The 20,535-nt window shown below is 44.1% G+C and overlaps 1 protein-coding gene across 2 annotated transcripts in view; it reads left to right on the top strand.

Moving 5' to 3' along the window:
• Positions 1 to 20,535, top strand: part of chd6 (chromodomain helicase DNA binding protein 6) — a 248,364-nt gene that overhangs the window by 24,103 nt on the left and 203,726 nt on the right. The gene's annotated exons all lie outside the window — the stretch shown is intronic.

Here is a 20,535-nt window from a genome sequence, read left to right as displayed (position 1 = left end):
AAAAATTTGCAGGAATGTGGGAAAAGAACGGGGGAGTGGAACTAACTGATTGCTTTCAGAATAGCAAGTGCTATTTGCTGAATGGTCTCCTTCTGAGCTGTAATATTCTATGATTCTATAATTATCTGTGTGTTTTTAATTGCGGTTGTTGTCATGACTTTTTTTGGTTTCCCATGGTAACAACTTGCAGTGGTCTCTGATGACGGGATATATGATGGGATTTGCAGTGGGTTGATGCATTGTGCAGGATTCTGGTGTGAAGTTTCTTTGCTGTCTGCCTGATATGCCAGACCACTACACTGAGTGCATAAATATTTTTATAATTGAAGGGACAGTGGCAGTGTTAGTACAAAATTGACAGGATGAGTTGATAAGGCTGTTTATTTATTTTTTAAAAAAAACATACAGGATCCTTAGCTTTATAAATAGAGACGTAGGGTGCAAAAGCAAGGAAGTGATGCTGAGCCATTACAAAATATTGGTTAGGCCTCAGCTGCAGTATTGTGTCCACATTTAAGACAGAATGTCAAGGTCTTGGAGAGGATGCAGAGGAGATTTGCTAGTAAGGGACCAGTGATGAGGGACTTCAGTTACGTGGAAAGACTGGAGAAGCTGGGATTGTTCTTGAAGCGGAGAAGGGTAAAGGGAAATTTAATAGAGATGTTTAGAATTACGTAGGGTTTTGATGAGAGTAAATAAGCTGAAACTGTGTCCACTGGCAGGAGGATCAGTAACCAGAGGACACAGGTTTAAGGTAATTGGCAAATGAACCAGAGGGAAGATTACATTTTTTTTTCAGGAAGTTGTTGTGATTTGGAATGCGCTGCCTCAAGGATGGCGGAAGCAGATTCAATAACATTCAAAAGGGAATTAGATGAAAATTTGAGAAGGAAACCCATTTGCAGGGATGTGGGGAAGGAGTAGGGTAGGACGATGAATTGGCTAGCTCTTTCAAAGAGTTAGCGCAGGTAGGGTGGGCCAGATGAGGGCCTGCTGTGTTGTATCATTCTATGTATAAGAAAGACTTACATTTTTATAATGGCTTATTGAGTCTCTCAAAGATTGCTTTACACTGTGAGTTACTTTGGTGTGCAAACATGTACATAAATCTTTTACAAAGCAATAAGGTAAATCACCAGTTAATTTTTGGTGATGTTGGATGAGGGAATATTGTTGGCCCAGAGAACTCCCTGCTCTTCTCTGAATATGGGATCTTTAATATCCATTTGAAACAACATTGTTGGCAGACGGGTTTAGGTTTTTGAGAGAGATGACAAAATACAATATAAATCCAAGTCTCCCTTGTGTTTTCAAAGTACTAGTACACTGTAGCCCTGGCTGGCTGCAGAGTGATCTCTGATAGAGCTGTGAGCAGAGTAACCGAGGAGTAGGGACCTATCCTGTGGTAATTCCTGCACCTGATGGACAAAGCTTTGACAGCTCTTGGTGTGCTTCTGACATCTCACAGGGTGAAGAAAGGAATTGGTTCTAAAAAGTAGGTAAGTATCAGTAGGACTCAGGGTTGGATAAATCACTGAGCCCTGAATGCTGCACCCTCAGCTTCTGAAAGAAGTGAGAGGAGATAGTGAAGGTGCTGGCTGCATTTTTTCAGGACAGCCATGCAGATTGCACTGTGGGGCAGGAGAGTAGGTTTTTTTTCCTTTATTCTTTCAACGGACATGAGCGTCACTGGAAGGGCCAGCATTTGTTGTCCATCCCCAATTGCCCTTGAACTGAGATGCTTGCTAGGCCATTTCAGAGGACGGTTAAGAGTCAACCACATTGCTGTAGGCCAGACCAGGTAAGGACAGCAGATTTCCTTCCCTAAAGGACATTAGTGAACCAGATGGGTTTTTACAACAATCGATAGTCTCAGTAATGGTCACCATGAAACTAACTTTCAATTCTAGATTTATTAATTGAATTTAAATTCCACCAGCTGCCTTGGTGGGATTTGAACTCACATTGCCAGCGTATTAGCCTGGGCCTCTAGATTATTAGTCCAGTGACATTTCCACTATACTGCCATCTCCCCACAAATGTGACACCCTTTGTTCCCGAAGGGGAATAAGTGTTAATCAGCTAACAACTGACCAGTTTGTCTAGTGTTAGTCCTGGGCATACTCTTGGAATCCATAAATGAAAATGCTTGAGCTAATCGAGGGAAGCTAGCATGGGTTTGTGAAAGCCAAGTTGTGTTTGTCAAATAGTGTTTTTCTTTTTAAAGATTACTGATTTAGATGAATGTTGAAGATGTGGTGTAAATGGAAATTCAGAAGGGATCCGATGTGTTTGTTGGAATGATTCAGGGAAATGGTATCAAAAAATGAGCAGGTTGAATATAAGACAGGGAACAAAGGATTGGTGTAAATGGGTGCTGCTTGGCCTGCAGAGTTGCGAGTGGTGTACCCAGGGTCTTTTTTCTGATCTCAGCATATGCATTAATAATTTTGGATTTGTGTATAAGCAGTACAATTGCAAGATTTGCTGACAAGACAGAAGTATCGGGTTTCTGAAACAGTGCAAAGAATGGTAGAAGACTTTAGGAGGATCCAAGTTGGTGGAATGGATAGAAAATTGACATATTTAATGTGCAAGTACTACATTTTGGGAGGTTAAACGAGGATTTCCATTTAATAGCGCCTCCCATAACTTCAGGATGTCTCAAAGAACTTTATTAACAATAAAGTAATTTTGAATTTTGGACACTGTTGTAATGTAGGAAGCTCAGCAGGCAATTTGCACAGAGCAAGCTCTCTCAAACAGTAATGAGATAAATTAACACATAATCTGTTTGATGTGGGTGTAGAAAAAATCGCCAGGCCACTAGGTTGAAGTCCTATGCTCTGTCATACTCCTGATAGCCAGTTGAAGCAAGAATCCAAAGACAGTCTTCACTCAGGATAGATCTATTCACAGAGTGAAACATTGCAGGTGTATTTCCCCTGACTCCACTAAAATTGTCTATTTGTATGTGCTCAAGTAACATCCAATCAATGCGCACCATCTGTATGTACTTAACTTCAATTGGTACAATTAAAATACTCCTCTTCAAAATAGTGCAATGGGATCATTTGTTTCAACCTGAGAGGGACGACAGCACATCAGCTTAACTTCAGGAAGGCAACACCTCGGGTAGTGTGGCACTTCCTCAGTACTGACCCCCCCGACAGTGCAGCTCTCCCTCAGTACTGACCCCCCCCCCTCCCCCCCCCCCCCAGACAGTGCGGCGCTCCCTCAGTACTGACCCCCCCCACCCCGACAGTGTGGCGCTCCCTCAGTACTGACCCCCCCCACCCCGACAGTGCGGCGCTCCCTCAGTACTGACCCCCCCGACAGTGTGGCGCTCCCTCAGTACTGACCCCCCCGACATGCGGCGCTCCCTCAGTACTGACCCTCCTGACGGTGCGGCGCTCCCTCAGTACTGACCCTCCCGACGGTGCGGCGCTCCCTCAGTACTGACCCCCCGACAGTGCGGCGCCCCCTCAGTACTGACCCTCCTGACGGTGCGGCGCTCCCTCAGTACTGACCCTCTGACAGTGCGGCGCTCCCTCAGTACTGACCCCCCGACAGTGCGGCGCCCCCTCAGTACTGCACTGTGAATGCCCTGTTCTATCATGTTGGGCCAAGTAGCTGTGAATGTAATCAGTTCTTTGTATGTGGGTTTTTCCTTTGAGGTTTCACTGCCTTTTTATCTCCTTCTACAACTTGCCCTGTTTTGACAGCTATGTTGCCAGCTGGGGACTTGTGTGGAGGTGACTAGTATCCTGAATCTGTGTGAAAGTAGTATGCAGACAATGTGTTGGTAGGGGATGACCTGCTTGGTCAATGCCACACTGGGCAGTGTCTTGTATCCAAAGCCACCATGGGACCTCTTCATAATAAAATTGCTGAACTTGGAATCTGAACAGGAAAACTGTGGTGGAGTAGGTTCCCTGGAGCCTCCAGGGTAGCATACTATGTTTGATTTGAAATGGCCACGTATTTAGTTTTCCTAAATTTTATGTTTTTGTTTTAGAGGTGTGGAAGTTTGCTGATGGTGTCTAACAGCTTCCTCATGGCCCCTTCATGTGTGTGCCTAGCTTATGGGTGTCAGGCTGTTTGAATGTAGCTGGCAGATCACAGCAGATCCCAATCTCCATCTTAATGTCTATTGTCTAATGAGGAATTCTGGTAACAAAGGAGGAGTAAAAATATTGATCGTCTACAAATCTCCCCCACTCCCTTTGACCCACCATTTGTCCCTGAGATCTCGAACTCCATCCCCAAACCTCTCCACCTCTCTACCTCTTGTTCCTCTTTTAAGATGCTCCTTAAAATCTACCAGGGTTAGGGTTAGCGGAACCAAAAAGTTTTTTGGTCACCCATCCTAATATCTCCTCTTTTGGCTCAATGTCAAGTTTTCTTTCATAACTCCTGTGAAGCGCCTTGGGAGGTTTCTCTGTGCTATTAAATGTGCTATATGAATGTAAGTTCGTTTCCCGAGACCTTGGGACAAAGGCCACATTGATTGTTCCAGTCGTCAACTTGGTTGAGCTCACCTATATCACCAGACCGCGAACTGACCTTTGGTCATTTCTGATCTGTATTGGTCAGTTCCACGCTGGGCAGTGAATGTACCAGCTGAATAGAACATTATGTATTCTTTTGACTGTTGTTTTGGGGAATTGTTTTCTTGCCATTTGTCAGTGTTGGATTGTTCTGTAAATAACCCCTAACTGGTAAAGTGTGTGTGTGTTTCTCTGAGAATTCGGTCAAAAAAGCCCCTGGCTTTTGACGTCACATATAACCTGAGCTGAAGATTTAAATTTAGCTGCTGTAAAACACCTGTTACTGATCTTTTCCCATCTTTTGCAGGGGGAGGTAGATGCAGTACATGTGACCCGCTGGTAAAATAATACTGTCTGGATTATGAATTTATCAGCAACAACTTGCATTTATATAGCACCCTTAATGTAGTAAATTGTCCCAAGGTGCTTCTCTGCAGTATTATCAGACAAAATTTGAGACTGAACCACTGGAATGACTAACCGTGCTGGAATGACTAAAATCAGGCATCGACTCATCACACCAGGCTGCACCATGAGTCCAGGTCTTTTGAGATGGCGTTTGGTTCAACATTAGCTGTTTGCCTATGGCCTGGGGTGCCATTTGTGACCGACCTCCCCACATCTTTGGCCACTAGCAGATGTATTGTTAGGATGTCCTTTTACAGCCCTGTCCTTTTATACCCCTGAATTGGAATAAACTCATCTAGATGGATTGTGATTGTGTAGGAATGTATAGAAATTACAAAATGGAAACAGGCAATTCAGCCCAACCAGCCCATGTCAGTGTTTACCTTCCTCTCAAACAAACAAATACTTCCAATCACATTTACCCACCCTGTTCCCATATCCCCATAACCCCTTTTCATTCTTCCATAGATACATAGAAACTAGGAGCAGAGCAGGAGTAGGCCCTTTGAGCCTGCTGCACCATTTAATATGATCATTGTTGATCCTCTATCTCAATGTCATATTCCTGCTTTCTCTCCATACCCCTTGATACCCCTAATATCCAAAAAATTATCAGTTTCTTTCTTGAATATACTGAGTGACCTGGCCTGCACAGCTTCTGTGGTAGAGAATTCCACAGGTTGATCACCCTCCTAGTGAAGAAATTTTTCTTCATCTCAGTCCAAAATGGCCTGCCCCGTATCCCTGGACTGTGGCCCTTAGTTCTAGACTCTCCAACCAGGGGAAATATCCTCCCTGCATCCTGTTAGAATTTTATATCAGCTCCCCTCTTATTCTTCTAAACTCTAGTGAATACAGGCCCAGTCGAACCAATCTCTCCTCATACGGCAGCCCTGCCATCTCTGGTATTAGCTGTACTCCCTCTATGGCAAGTATGTCCTTTCTTAGGTAGGGAGACCAAAACTGCACACACTACTCCAGGTGTGGTCTCACCAAGGCCCTGTATAACTGCAGTAAGACATCCCTACTTCTGAACTCAAATCCTCTTGCAATGAAGGCCAACATACCATTTGCCTTCCTAATTGCTTGCTGCACCTGCCTGTCCAACCACCCCCACTCTCCCAATCCAGTCTCATCCTGAATGTTAACTTAAATTTCTGCCTCAACCACGAATCCTGAAAGTGAATCCCACAGCTATCCTACTCACTGAAGAAGCTTCTTCTGCCATCTATCCTAAATCTATGACATTTAATCTTTTATCTGTGGCCCCTTGTTCTTGATCCCTTGACTACAGACACAGTCTGCTGTCTCGTGCTTCATTTTGTCTGATACTATTACCTTTTGTCATTTAGTCTTCTCCACCTGATTGCTCTCCAGCTTATTTGAGATGACATTGGGTCACAGCCTTAGGATAAGGGGTTGGCCATTTAGGACTGAAATGAGAAATTTCTTCACTCAGAGGGCTGTGAATCTTTGGAATTCTCTACCCCAGAGAGCTGTGGATGGTCAGCCATGTAGTATATTCAAGACAGAGGTCAATAGATTTTTGAGCCCTAGGTGAATTAGGGACATGGGGATAATGCAGGAAGTTGGAGTTGTTGCCATGATTTAGTTAAATAGGAAAGGAGACTCAAAGGGCCAAATGGCCCACTTCAGCTCCTACTTCTTAAGTTTATTCTTTTTAATCTCTCAGTACCTACCCTGTCAAGCCCCCCTCATAATCTTGAATGCTTCAATGAAATCACCTCTCATTCTTCTAAACTCCAGCGAATATAGACCGAGTTTACTCAGCCTCTCATCATAGGACAACCCCCTCATCCCAGAGACCAATTTAGTGAACCATTGCTGCACTGCTTCCAATTCAATCTTCTTGCAATAAATGCCAACATGACATTTGCTTTCTTAATTGCTTGCTGTACCTACATGCTAACTTTGTTTTCCTTGTATGAGTAATCCCAAGTCCCACTGAACATCAACATTTACAAGTTTCGTGCTTTAAAAAAAAATATTCTGCTATTTTTATTCTTATGACGAAAGTGACTAATTTCACACTTCCCCACATTATACTCTATCTGACACCATGTTAGCCACTCACTTAATCTGTCTTTATCTCTTTGCAGTCCCCTTGTGTCCTCTTCATAGCTTGCATTCCATGTATTTGCATGTGGTCATTTATATTCCTTACCCCCTTCCCTTTGCTCTGTTTCTGCTTACAAGCTGTTCTTCTGTAGCAGCTTCTGATTCTGGTGTATGGTCATAGACCTGGAATGTTAACCAAATCTTTTTGCTCTAGTTGCTGTTAGGTCTACTGAAGTTTCTAGAAGTTCCTGTTTGTATTATACCCTGACCCTATCTACTCTTCCATCCATTCTCCATGTTTATTTAGACTGCAGCCCTGTGAATCTAGGTTATGCCAGTGAGTGGTTTTACATTCTTGTTGTGAGCATGCAAACCTGGACCCAGGGTTTAGGTGGTGCCCAAGTATAGGCTGTACTAATTTGTTTTACTGCAGTTGTCGTCGGCTGTCCCTCGATTCGAGGATAGCGTCTGCTCAAGGTTGCGGGTTTCTGTCATGCTCTTCATGTGACTGATCAGGCCAATTCTTGACTTGTAGATCTTTGTGTAGTATAAGATATATACAGGGTTAATAGGGGACTGAGTACAGTACCGCGCACAGTGATGTAAGAAGGCACATGACCCAGACCTAGTGTCACTGCGGTGTTGAGAAGAGACATGTGAAGACCTAGAGTGTAGATAGCTCCTTACCTGTCCCCTTTACCTGTATATATGTGTATAGTTATCAGTAGTTAATAAAATCATGCTGTTAACCTACTGAAGATTACAAAGACTTCTTTAAGAGATACCGTTCTGTAACCAACATCCTGCCAACATGGTGACAGCTCAGGGTCAAAAATCCTCAACCTCACTAAAATGCTGAAAGACTAAGAAAACAGAAAAAACTTCAGTGAAAATTCTGACCTGAGAGAAACTCCTAACAGAAGCAGAAGACGCTGAGAAAATTCGCCAGAAAATGCTCCGGAGAAAAGAGCCCGGAAACTGAAGGCAGAGATTTTTACTGCAGCAGAAGACTCCATTGAATCTCCATTGGAAGTCCAGCTTCGGAACGCAGAGTCCACAGAGCTTGCAAGGGTGAGCTAAATCTTCTAAAGTTCCAGGCTGCAGCTAGTTCTGAGAACCCTTTCACTAATCCAGCGTCTAAAGCATCATTTGAACGAAACCTGTTGCTAAAACCTGATCCCCGAGTTGGAGCTTCATGTGTCCCCCAAGCTCGTAAAAAATGATTAATTAAATCTCTCAGGAATGACCCGACTGTCCATCTGGGAAAGCAGCAAGTTTACGTTTAAATTTGAGCGCCTCGTTACTCGGGAAAAGCAAACTCTCGATAGAAAGCCGATCCAGGCAGCCGTTGTTAAAATTTTCCTTCAAGAAGTGTGCCGGTGCCATTTTGCAGAGCCTGCCAAAGCTGGCAAGTGCAGGATATCCTTTGGTTTGCAGTGAATGGCGATGCCATCTTGAAATCCTGTACCCGCTTAAAGATTTTTAAACAGTTCAACACTTCCAACTCAATTTGGACTAAGCCCAGACCAGTCACAAAATCAGGGTCTTTGGGGGAAATGTTTTTAAGATACAGCATCGCTTCTGGTTTAAATAAAAAGTCAGGATAGCAAGAGAGCATGCTTCTTTACTCTATAGGGCCAATTGCAGATGACATCATTGCAAGAGAGGGTATTCATGAGCCATCCGCCAAATTTGAGGTGGTTTTAACATCTTTTGACATTTATTTCAACTTGTAAAGCAACAAAACAATTTAGAGAGCTAAATTCAATGAGAGAGTCCACTTTCCTGGGGAACCTGTCGATCCTTTCATGAATGGTCTCTATAGGATGGCAGAGGGTGTGAATGTGGAGATTTAAAGTTTGAACTCATCAGTGACAGAATCGTGGTGGGTGTCGCAGACTATTCACTCTCTGACCTTCTAGCTTAATATGATCTAACCCTAGCCAAGGCAATCCAGATAGTTACTGTCTGAACTATGCGAGCAACACAGGACAATCTTAAAGGAGAGGAGAAAGCATGGAACAGAAGCCAACACTCAGTCCAGCTTATCAGGTCACAAAGTCGCAGAGACAATCCAAGTTAGGGAAAGCAATTCCTGAACTGTCCAGCAGAGCGACCTTGCCAGCGCTGTGGCGGGAAGCGTCCTCACAGGAGATATAATTGCCCTGCGAGTACAGCCCAATGTTTCCACAGCAACAGGATTGGACACTATGGCAAACTGCAAGTCAATACCCCATGAGGTAGAGACCTATAATTCAGAAGAGACAGCCATGCTTCTTGGGTGAGGTCAAGGATTGTTGTTCCTCATTTTGGAATGCTGACATCTTTTTAATGGTCATCTAACAAATTTAAAAATAGATTCAGGTGCCTGCGTAACAGTTCTGTCAGACAAGGAACCAAGGCTGCAAGACCTCTAGCTTTGAACGAAGGACACTCCACTTTACGGGGCAGGAGGAATCCAACTTCGAGTCATTGACATGACCCTGGAACCACTGAGGTACAGCGGTAAACAGATCTTTGAACTGATGTACGTCATCTGTAACCAGCCTTTCTCTCTCCTGAGCAGGGATGCCTAAGTAGCCCTGGATCGCGACTAGACGTTAGAAGACGCCAAGACTACCAGTGTCGTTAGCCAACCAGAACTGCACAGTCCCAGGTACTCGAACACTAAAGAGTATTCAGACTTGGACTTCGGTTTTGAACTTTCTTCTCCCTTTGCAGAACAGGTTGGTCCATTCTCGTTGCAATTCCCAGAAAACCCCCAGTGGTCAGACCAGCCTACTGTCCATGAGATAACCATGATGCCTCCAGTGGAAGTGATACAAGGCAGTGGTCAGCAGTCTGAGAAGCCTCTACCTCCAACTACGACAATGGTATAGCTGGTCAACACAGCAACCACCTTGCACACACTCCAGCTTGCAGCCAGCATGCCACGACCACAGGGGATGCTGGAACCTGGTGGCAGTCTCCCACTATTGACGACAACAACAAACAGGTAAACATAACACTAAACCTTCCTTGTCACATGCACGCTCTTCCTCAGCCACAGAGGACATGGAGGTGGCCCACTGGGAGAAGGAGGAGGAGAAAGAAGCGCCATGGAGACAAATTAAATGTTTGTTACTGTGCAAGAAATGATTCAGAGTTGCAGCAACCACTGATCAATGCAACCACTGAACTGACCAACTGGTTCAACATGAAGGAATGGAAGAAAAGAATCGAAGCATACCCGAATGTCAGTCCAACCTCCAAGCCAACAGCAAGAACCAGAACCAACAGAGCCTATCACTCCTCCGACAGAACGGCGAACAAGATGTAGAAGGGTCATAAGGCTTCCAGACCGCCTGAACCTGTAAATTCAAGGAGTTGAATGGGGCAGATGGGCTATTGATGATATTGTAGTAGTGATGATGTAGAAATAGTAATAATGTGATAATGTAAATGCATGAGACTGATAATGTAAGACATGAAGTAAACTACTGTAACTCCACATACATTGGATAAAGACTTGGCAGAGCTGTAGAATAAGGGTCTGGCAAATACAGGGTTAATGTGGGACTGAGTACAGTACTGCCCACACTGATGTAATAAGGCACATGACCCAAAAATAGGGTCAGTGTGGTGTTGAGCAGAGACATGTGAAGATCTCGACATGGAGATAGCTCCTTTCCTGTACCATTTACTGCATATGCATATATAGTTACAGGTAGTTAATAAAGACTTGCTGTTAACCTACTGAAGACTGTAAAGACTTCTTTAAGAGACGCCCTCCCAACACCTTGGGACACCTGGGACAGAATGTCTCACGAGCTAGTGGGATCCGGAGTGCAGGATTTGCTTCCTTTCCTTTCCTTCTCTGCAACCACTCTGCCTCATCATTAAGATACTGTGACTCAAAGCATGATCATTCTGAAACATAGAAAATAGGAGCAGGAGTAGGCCATTTGGCCCTTCGAGCCTGCTCTGCCATTCATTATGATCATGGCTGATCATCCAACTCAATAGCCTGCTCCCGTTTTCTCCCCATATCCTTTGGTCCCTTTCACCCCAAGAGTTTTATCTAACTCCTTCTTGAAAACATAGTGTTTTGGCCTCAACTACTTTCTGTGGTAGCGAATTCCACAGGCTCACCACTGTCTGTTGAAGAAATTTCTCCTCATCGCAGTCCTGAATGGTCTACCTCGTATCCTCAAACTGTGACCCCTGGCTTTGGACTCTCCCACCATCGGGAACATCCTTCCTGCATCCATCCCGTCTAGTCCTCTTAGAACTTTAAAGGTTTCTAAGAGATTCCCCTCATTCTTCTGAACTCCAGCGAACATAATCCTAACCGACTCAATCTCTCCTCATCCCAGGAATCAATCTGGTGAACCTTCACTGCACTCATTCTATAGCAAGAACATCCTTCCTCAGATAAAGAGACCAAAACTGCACACAGTATTCCAAGTGTGGTCTCACCAAGGCCCTGTATAATTGCAGCAAGACGTTCCTGCTCCTGTACTCGAATCCTCTCGCTATGAAGGCCAACATACCTTTTGCTTTCTTTACTGCCTGCTGCACCTGCATGCTTACCTTCAGCGACTAGTGTACAAGGACACCCAGGTCTCGTTACACATTCCCCCCTCTCAATTTATAGCCATTCAGATAATCTGCTTTCCTGTTTTTGCTACCAAAGCGGATAACCTCACATTTATCCACACTATACTGCATCTGCCATGCGTTTGCCCACTCACTCAGCTTGACCAAAATACTCTGAAGTATCTCTGCATCCACCTCACAGCTCACCCTCCCACCCAGCTTTGTGTCATCTGCAAATTTGGAGATATTACATTTAGCTCCCTCATCTAAATCATTAATATATATTGTGAGTAGCTGGGGTCCCAGCACCGATCCCTGCGGTACCCCACTAGTCACTGCCTGCCATTTGGAAAAAGACCCGTTTATTCCTACTCTTTGTTTCCTGTCAGCCAATCAGTTTTCTATCCATCTCAATACACTACCTCCAACCCCATGTGCTTTAATTTTACATGCTAATCTTTTATGCGGGACTTTGTCGAAAGCCTTTTGATAGTCCAAATAAACCACATCCACTAGTTCCCCCTCATCAACTCTACTAGTTACTTGCTTGAAAAATTCCAGTAGATTTGTCAAGCATGATTTCCCTTTTGTAAATCCATGTTGACTCTGTCCGATTCTGCCACTGTTTTCCAAGTGCTCAGCTATTAAATCTTTTATAATAGACTCTAGAATTTTCCTCGCTACCGATGTCAGGCTGACTGGTCTATAATTCCCTGTTTTCTCTCTACCTTCCTTTTTAAATAGTGGGGTTACATTAGCTACCCTCCAATCTGTAGGAACTGTTCCAGAGTCTATAGAATCTCAGAAGATGACCACCAATGCATCCACTATTTCTAGGGCCACTTCTTTAAGTACTCTGGGATGTAGATTATCAAGCCCTGGGGAACAATAACAAACTCCTCCCAATCATTAATGTCAATGCTGTCGCACTTCAGAGTATCTTTGCAGTCTTCTTTGCCTTCCCTTGGGACGTTGGCCATTCGAGAGTTGAGAAAACAGGACCTGACCATCCAGACACAGTTCCCAGCCCATCGAAGTTGATTTTGCAGGAGTTTTGCCTGAACGCTAGTGGAGCTGGCGTCAAGAAGAACACTAGAGTTTATTAGATTGTTCTCCCGTTGAACCCGGAAGGTGCACCGGAGCCATTGGAATTTCTCTTGCACTGTACCGTGTCACTGATGAGCAGTCCAGGCGCCTCTGCAACACAGGAGTGTGAGCTTGCTGAAATCTTTGTCGTCAAATGTTCTCTGCTGTAGTTTGTAGAAGGCTAAGATGGCACAGTTGATCCTTTTTTTCGTTTACAGGATGTAGATGTCACTGGCTAGGCCAGCATTTTTATTGCCCACCCCTGATTGCCCTTGAGAATGTGGTGCTAAGCTGGTTTCTTGAACTGCTGCAGTCCGTGTGATGTACGTACCCCCACAGTGCTGTTAGGGAGGGAGTTCCATAATTTTGATCCAGTGACAGTGAAGAAATGGAGATATAATTCCAAGTCAGGACGGTGTGTAGCTTGGAGGGGAACATGCAGGTGGTGGTGTTCCCATGTGTCTGCTGCCCTTGTTCTTCTAGATGGTAGAGTTTGTTGGTTTGAAAACTATTGTCGAAGGAGCATAGGTGAGTTGCTGCACTGGATCTTGTACACTCTGCACCGGTAGTGGAAGGAGTAAATGTTGAAGGTGGTGAATGGGGTTCTGATCAAGTGGGCTGCTTTGTCCTGAATGGTGTCAAGTTTCTTGAGTGTTTATGGACCTGCCACTCATCCAGGCAAGTGGAGAGTATTCCATCACACTCCTGACTTGTGCCTTGTAGATGGTGACAGGCTTTGGGGAGTCAGGAGGCGAGTTACTCCCCACAGAATTCACAGCCCCTGACCTGCTCTTGTAGCCACAGTATTTATATGGCTAATCCAGTTCAGTTTCTGGTCAGTGGTAACCCCCAGGATGTTAATAGTGGGGGATTCAGTGATGGTAATGCCATTGACTGTGGAAGATGATTAAATTCTTACTTGTTGGAGATGGTCATTGCCTGGCACTTGTGTGGCATGAATGTACTCACTTGACATTCACTGTTACTTGAACTTTAGAGCAACTAATCTAAGATGCTTAGACTTACTTTTCTCAGCAGTCTGCTAGTATGTCAGCTGGAGAGACTTAAACTGCTCCCTTCACCTTAGAGCAGAATGGCCAACTGCACTCAAACTGCTTTCAGTTCCTCTGTGTGGGCCTCCTGTTGCTGGACAACAGTCCTGTTTTTTTCTCCCTATGTTTGTTATATCTGCCCTTCAAGAGTCGTAAAATCTAATTAAAATGCAGGCATTTTTTTTAAAGTGAAGCTAAAACTCAAGTTCTCATTTTCTTAACACAAAAATACAAATCAAAGTTAAACATTAAAGATATACCTTATTCCAACACCTCCAAATACACCTATAACTTAAAGCTTTCTCTATTTCCTAACACCTGTACATTCTGGGCTCTTGCTACCTTCAGTGCTTCCTCCAAGTGGTGTTCAACATGGAGGTGTACTGATTCATCAGCTGTTGGAGGTTGATAAGTAGAAATCAGTGGGTTTTCTTGCCCACGTTTAGCCTGATACCATGAGACTTCATGGGGCTTGGCGTCAATGTTGAGAACTCGAAGGGCCACTTTCTCCTGACTGTACGCCACTGTGCTGTAGCCTCTTCTGGATCGGTCCTACTGGTTAGACAGGACGTACGCAGGGATGGTGATGACCATGTATGGCACATTGGGTGTAAGGTATGATTCGGTGAGTATGACAGTGTCAGGCTTTTTCTGGACTAGTCTGTGGGACAATTTTGGCACAGGCCTCCAAATTTGAATCACTGTTCCCAGATCATTAGCCAGGGCCTTTGAATTACTAGCCCAGTAGTTCAGTGGCAATACCACCACGCCACTCTCTCACCAGCATCGGAGCTCCTAGTTAATGGTAGCCTTTTGAGAGAGGTGGCTGTCAAGGTATGGGAAGTGCTCAGCATAGCTGACCGGGTATAAGTTGATAAGGGTTTTGTTTTGGCAATATTCAAGGATAGGCTGAGTTTCTTGTATGCAGAATTCAAGAGATCAGGGGTGGCTTGCAAGTATTGTGCTGAGCGGGCAACAACACTGCAGTCATCTGCAAGCTGTAGACCATGTGTATCCATGGTGGCCGGCTTAGTTTTGGCACGAAAGCAACTGAGGCTGTGTTTGAGTTAAAGAATGCAGCACTGCATTCTGTCACTAGAGGCCCACGGTGAGCTGTTGCATTAGAGCTCCTGTAGTGGTTGAAAACTGGCACTGTGGGTTAAGCCAGTTTCATCCATTTCTCACGAGGCTGCGGGACTTTGGACTCCGATTCACTTCCAATGGTTTGTGGAACCGCATCACTTCATAATGGATCCTGCATTTTGGACCTTTGCGATTTTATAAGCTGGAGGTTTTCTAAAATAAGGAAGGGGTTGGCTCGGGGTTTTGCATTTGTGGGTGAGACTGGAACAAAGGGGGAATAAATATATGATAATCACTAACCGATCAAAGAATTTAGGAGAATTACTTTACACAGAGTGGTGAGAAGGTGGTACTTGCTGCCACATGGACTGATTGAAGCAGATAGCAGTGGAGAAGGTGCAAAAAAGATATACAAGATGATACCAGAACTGAGAGCTTATAACTGTCTGAAAAAGGCTGAATAGATAATGTAAGAAGGCCTCATGGAAGCCTTTCAAATTATGAAAGGATTTGATAAGATGGATGTAGAGAGGGTGTTTCCATTTGTTAGGGGGACCAAAAATTAGGACCATAAATATTAAATAGTCACTAGTAGATCCAATAGGGAATGCAGGAGATGATGCAGGATGAAAGGAGACTTGTGTGAAGAATAAACACTAGCATGGACCTGTTGGGTCTAATGGCCTGTTGTTGTGCTGTACGTTCTATATGATTTTCTTTTGCACATAGGTAGTCTTTAGCGACAGGAGACCTGGTACGTGAGTTAGAATCTTATCGCCAATAGTGCAACACTCTACCTTAGAGACAATTTTAAAAGCAAAGTTGACTCCAGGAAGGGTCAGCTAGAGTAGGAGCAATATATTGATTGCATTTCTATCTTTAACTGTCTACAGGTAGCTTTTCTAAACTGCTGATTCTATGTCAAATAGCCTCTACTTTGAGTTTCAATTCCGGTGATTGCCAGGTCATTTTTAATTGCTTATGCTCATCAGGCCTTAATTAGTATTGTTCTTTTCCTTCAATTAAGTAAAGTTTTTGAAGTACTGCAAATTGTATTTAACTGCAGTTCTCTGGACCTGGTGATTTTTCCAGCTGTGTGTTCTTTTCTGAAATATTCATGTGTTTTTAAAAATACAAAAGGAAAATATTTTGTTCTTTGACCAAGCACTTGGAGTAGGTGTTTCCTGCTACTCATTTTTAGAGCTTTGAAGTTTAGAGCATATAAGGACCCTATTCGGCCTATTGTAGTTGTGCCAGTGGATCAAATCTCATACTAATCCCACTGCCCCACTCTCTCCCCATAGCCCTGCATCAATCCCAAACTAATCCCACTCACCTTCTCTCTCCGCATAGCCCTATATCAATCCCAAACTAATCCCACTCACCCTCTCTCTCCCCATAGCCCTGTATCAATCCTAAACTAATCCCACTGTCCTGTCTCTCCCCCCTAGCCTGGTATAATGCCCAAGCTAGTCCCACTACCCTGTACTCTCCCCATAGCCCTGTATCAATCTCAAACTAATCCCACTGACCCGTACCCCTGCCCCCATATCCCTGTATCAGTCCCCAAACTAATCCCAATGCCCCGCTGCCTTCCCGTAGTGCTGTATCAACCCCAAACTAATCCCACTGCCCTGCTCTCTCCCCATAGCCCTGAATCAATCTCCAAACTAATCCCACTGCCCCGCTCTCTCCCCATAGCGCTGTATCAACCCCAAACTAATCCCACTGCCCTGCTCTTTCCCCATAGCTCTATATCAATCCCAAACTAATCCCACTCACCCTCTCTCTTCTTATAGCCCTGTATCAATCCCAAAATAATCCCACTGCCCCTCTCTCTCCCCTTAGCCCTCCATCAATCCCAAAATAATCGCACTGCCCCATACCTCACTTTCCTTCTCCCCATAGCGCTGTGTCAACCCCAAAATAATCCCACTGCCTCGAATTCTCCCCATATCCTTGTCTCAATCCCAAATTGATCCTGCTGCCCTGCTCTCTTCCAATAGCCCTGTATCAAACCCAAGAAGTTGTTTTTCATCAGACTGAGCCACGGTCAGGACCAGCTGCCATGGTTTGCCACAAAAACCATGTTGGTTTTCGTATGCTGCACAGATAACTTTAGAGTCTGGTACATGAACAAGTAACTTTTGATATCAGATTTACCAGGTGTATTCTGTCTTGTACCTGGCCCTGTTATTTAGGTTTCCTACATTTTTGTCCTGATGAAGGGGGCGGGTACTAGCCATGGGTATCTGTACAGCTTCCAGTGATCATTGCATCTTAACTCTCACTAGGGAGCGGGGCAAGTGTTTTGTAGGTGTGGTATTCTGGGAGCTCAAAATATATTCAGGTGCTTGGTTCATTAATGCTACAGATTCTGTCTCTACCTTGATCACCTTTGGAGAATATACGAGCATACGAACTAAGAGCAGGAGTAGGCCCATCAGCCCTTCAAGCCTGGTCATGGCTGATCTGATTGTAACCTCCTGCCTAACCTGATAACCTTTCATCCTGTTGCTTATCAAGAATCAATCTAGCTCTGCCTTAGAAACATTCAAAGACTCTGCTTCCACCGCCTTTTAGAGAAGAGTTCCAAAGACTGACAAACCCTCAGAGAAAATTTCTCCTCATCTCTGTCTTAAATGAGCAACCCCTTTTTTTTTAAACCCATGACCCCTAATTCTAGATTCTCCCAAAAGAGAAAACATCCTCTCCACATCCACTGTATCAAGTCCCCTCAGGATCTTCAAGGTTTCGATCAAGTCACCTCTTTTCTAAACTCCAATGGATACAAGCCTAACCTGTCCAGCCTTTCCTCATAAGGCAAGCTGCCCATTCCTGGTATTAACCTAGTAAACCTTCTCTGAACTGCTTCGAACACATTTACATCTTTTCTTAAACAAGGAGACCAGTGCTGCACACAGCACTCTAGATGTGGCCTCACCAGTGTCCTGTACAACTGAAGCATAACCTCCCTACTTTTGTATTCAATTCCCCTCACAATAAATGATAACATTCTATCCGCTTTCCTAATTACTTGTATACTAGCCTTCTGTGAGTCATGCACTAGGACACCCAGATCTTTCTGAATCTCAGAGCTCTGCAACCTCTCACCATTTAGACAATATGCCTTTTTATTCTTCATGCCAAAATAGACAATTTCACATTTGCCCACATTATAGTCCATTTGCCAGGTCTTTGCCCACTCACTTAACCAATCTGTCACTTTGTAGCCTCTTCACACCCTCCTCACAGCCTACTTTCTTACCTATCTTTGTGTTGTCAGCCAATTTAGCAACCATACCACCTGTCCTTTCATCCAAGTCATTTATATAAATCGTAAAAAGCTGAGGCCCCAGCACTGATCCTTGTGGCGCACCACTTGTTACATCTTGCCAACCAGAAAAAGACCCATTTATGGCTACCCTCTGTTTCCTGTTAGCCAGCCAATTTTCTATCCATGCCAATATATTACCCCTTTCACCTTGAGCTTTAATTTTCTGCAATAGACTTTGATATTGCACCTTATCAAATGCCTTCTGGAAATCAAAGTACACTACATCCACAGCACAAAGAACTGCAATAAATTGGTTAAACATGATTTCCCTTTTACAAAACCATGTTGACTCTGCCTGGTTGCCTTAAATTTTTCTAAGTGCCCTGCTGTAACATCTTTAATAATAGCGTCTAACATTTTCCTTATGACAGATATTAGGCTAACTGGCCTTTAGTTTCCTGCTTTCTGTCTCTCCCCCCTTGAATAAAGGAGTTACATTTGCTATTTTCCAATCTAATGAAACCTTTCCCGAATCTAGGGAATTTTGGAAAATTAAAACCAACGCATCACCTATCTCACTAGCCATTCCTTTCAAGACGCTGGGATGAAATCCATCAGGATGCAGGGACTTGTCAACCCGCAGCTCCAACAATTTGCTCAATACCATTTCTCTGGTGATTGTAATTTTCCTGAGTTCCTGGTTCCCTTCCATTTCCTGATTTTCAGCTACTTCTGGGATGTCACTTGTATCCTCTATTGTGAAAACCAATGCAAAATATCTGCTCATTTCATCTGCCATCTCCTTACTTTTCATTATTAATTCCCCAGACTCACTTCCTATAGGACCAACACTCACTTTTTGTCATTCTTTGCAGTTCTTTATATTCTGCCCAATCTCCTGACTTGCCACTCATCTTTGCACACTTATGTTTTTCTTTTAAGCTTGATACTGTCTTTAATTTTTTTAGTTAACGACGGCTGGTGGATTCTCCCCTTGGGAGTTTTCTTTCCTATTGGAATGTATCCATTCTGTGTATTCAGAAATATCCCTTCAAAAGTCTGCCACTGCATCTCTATGGACCTATCCTTTAACCTCATTTGCCAGTTCACTCCAGCTAGCTGTGCTTTCATGCCCTCGTAATTGCCCTTATTTAAGTTTAAAATACTAGTCCTGGACCCACTCTTCTTTCCCTTAATCTGAATGTAAAATTCAATCATATTATGATTGCTGCTACCTAGGCGTGCTTTCACTGAGGTTATCAATTAATCCCATCTCATTGCATAGCACCATCTCCAGAATGTGCTGTTCCAAGACATTATCCCGAAAACGTACTATGAACTCCTCATCTAGGCTACCTTTGCAAATCTGATTTTTCCAGTCCATCTATAGTTTAAAATCCCCCATGATTATCACTGTACCTTTCTGACAAGCTCCCATTATTGCTTCCTTTATACTCTGTCCTATCGTTGTTATGACCACACCTGGTGTTAATTGTTGCGCAAACCAAATCCCAGAGGGAAACTTGGTTTACAGGCCACAGCCCTTTTTTTTGTATTCTGAAAATGAGAAGGGGACATACTGAGCAGTAAGAAGTCCATTAGCAGCAAATGATAGACAGGGCTAAGCGATCCCACAACCAACGGATCAGATCTAAGCTCTGTAGTTGTGCCACATCCAGTCGTAAATGGTGGTGGACAATTAAACAACTAACTAGAAGAGGATGCTGCACAAATATCCCCATCCTCAATGATGGAGGAGCCCAGCACATCAGTGCAAGAGATGAGGCTGAAGCATTCGCTACAATCTTTAGCCAAAAATGCCGAGTGGATGATTCGTCTCGGCCTCCCCTGGAGGCCCCCAATATCAGAGATGCCAGTCTTCAGCCAATTCGATTCACTGCATGTGATATCAAGAAACAGCTGAAGGCACTGGATGGTGTAAAGGCTATGGGCCCTGACAACATTCCGGCATTAGCACCGAAGACTTGTGCTCCAGAACTTGCCGTGCCCCTAGCCAAGCTGTTCCAGTACAACTACAACACTGGCACCTACCCGGCCATGTGGAAAATTGCCCAGGTATGTCCTGTACATAAAAAGCAGGACAAAACCAACCCGACCAATCACCGCCCCATCAGTCTACTCTCAATCATCAGTAAAGCAATGGAAGGCATCATCAACAGTGCTATCAAGCGGCACTTGCCGAGCAATAACCTGCTCTCTGACACTCAGTTTGGGTTCCGACAGGGCCACTCAGCTTCTGATCTCATTACAGCCTTGGTTCAAACATGGACCAAAACAGCTGAACTCCAGAGGTGAGGTGAGAGTGACTGCCCTTGACATCAAGGCAGCATTTGACCAAGTTTGGCACCAAGGAGCCCCAGTAAAACTGGAGTCAATTGGAATCGGGGGAACACTGTCCACT

The sequence above is a fragment of the Cetorhinus maximus genome, chromosome 13, assembly GCF_964194155.1.
Source record: "Cetorhinus maximus chromosome 13, sCetMax3.hap1.1, whole genome shotgun sequence".
Lineage (NCBI taxonomy): Eukaryota > Metazoa > Chordata > Chondrichthyes > Lamniformes > Cetorhinidae > Cetorhinus > Cetorhinus maximus.
This window is presented reverse-complemented; position numbering and strand designations above follow the sequence as displayed.